A 2,023-nucleotide genomic window follows, 5' to 3' on the forward strand; every position below is an offset into this window, starting at 1 on the left:
CACTAATGGTGATGTGCACAAGTCATGGAACATCATGATGGATGATGTGTTCCTCTACCATGCACACACGCTTTTTGTTCTCTCTATTGTGTGTATAGGTACCCGCACGACAACTTCCACCGCCACGGAGCATGAGCTCACGAAACGCGCAATTGAAAGCTACCCCAACAAGGACCTAACCCGCGGGAATCACACCAAAGAGTATGTTCCCACAAGCCTTCGCCCTCATGTGTTTCCGACTTGCCTTGTCGAGTTTCCGGTTTGGTCCAACTCCTCGTCACCCCTTTTGCTTCTTATGCAACATATCTTGAAACATCTTGTTGGCACAATGGTTGTTGTATGTATTGATGATATCATCATACACTCCGCGAACCTCAAGGATCATGTCATACATGTGAGAGACACCTTATGCATCTTGTGCCACATGTTACACCAAAAGTTGCTCTCCTTTGGATTTCTCATTTCATCTTTGGCAATTGCAATGGATTCTTTGACACTTGAGGATACTCATACTAGGCTCACGCCAACCATACGTTCCCAAGCTAGAAGTCTCCATAGCCTTGCCATTGCACATAACAATTTTGCCCCAAATTTTGCCGCCGATACTTGCCTTTTGGTTGTTCCATTTGTGTGGGACAATACGACACATCACATTTTTGACACTTTACAAACCAAACTTTTACTTGCACAAATTTTTGTCCTACCACATTTTGGATACATCGACACTCTTTTGATCACCATTTTTGCCCAATGCCTCTTGGAGAAACGACTTGATGCTTCGTGTTTTATTGAGAGCCTCTTGTTCGCCGATCACCAAATTGGCATCCACAAGCTTTCCATTTGCAAGTTGTTTTTCCCCAAGTTCTTCTTCGACCGCGACTTTATCCCTCTACCACAACATGGGACACCCGTCATGGACTACTTCATCGATGAGGAGGAACAAGAGTCGAGGACGACTCTTCCCCAAGGGGGGGGGGAGATGATGCGGGGTGGCCTTCGGACACCTCCACCTCAAGACCGTCAAGTGCAGCCCCGCCTATCGTCGATGCTACACCATGGCCACGGAGTCCCCCAAGTGGACCAACAACACAAAACCCCGCCATATATGTAAAGGTGAACTCCTTCCGCTCTATGGTCGACCTCAACACCAACTTGAATGGAATGCTACCTCATGCCGATGTGCTATGTGTCATTAGGTACAAGGCGCATCAAGACCACGGAGAGGAGGACGAACCAAGGTCAAGGGAAGGAGAGAAGCAGCTGGACATGGAGATGATCATGAAGCCGAAGCCGACGTCGCTCGAAGCGCTCCAAGGAAGAGACGGACGCTGGCCGGTCCAGGACCCGGTCGGACCGGACCCACAACCGGACGCCCCGGTCACAGGCCCGGTCAACCGGGCGCCAGACCGGCGCAGCCCCCTCGTACCGGACGTCGACCGAAAACTTCGCAGATTCCCGGTTTGCGCCCGGTCGACCGGACCCATGACCGGACCGCCCGGTCACAGGCCCGGTCAGACCGGACCCAAACCGGATCTGACGGGAATGACCCACCAAACTGCCTTAACTTATCCATTCGCGTACCTGTTCGCCCTTGCTGGCCATGTGTGCCTATATAAGCACCTAGGTCACCCCTTAGCTCCTTAGACAAGATTTAGGCTTAGACATGGATTTGAGCTTTGTCTCCCTAGGGTTTCATCCCCTTTGTATCAAGGCTACCCTTGTTGGATGATTGGATTTGTGAGTGTGAGATTCTAGTGCTACCCACTCTCTCTCCCACTCCTAGATTCATCTCCCTCACCGATCTCTCACTCCGGGATTCTACCGCGCGTCTCTCCCGGGTTGATTCTATTGGCGTGGTCCATCGAGCCACGGGGGTAAGTATCGATTGTATCGGGTTGGTGTGCGTGCGTGAGTTCCTCGTGTTCTTCGTGTTCATCGTGTTCTTCGCGCTCTCCCTCTCTCCCTCCTTGGATTTCGGGTCAACCGCAAGATCGGGCCACACACGGGGTCTTAGACCTCATCA

This window comes from Lolium rigidum, chromosome 1 (assembly GCF_022539505.1).
Source record: "Lolium rigidum isolate FL_2022 chromosome 1, APGP_CSIRO_Lrig_0.1, whole genome shotgun sequence".
Lineage (NCBI taxonomy): Eukaryota > Viridiplantae > Streptophyta > Magnoliopsida > Poales > Poaceae > Lolium > Lolium rigidum.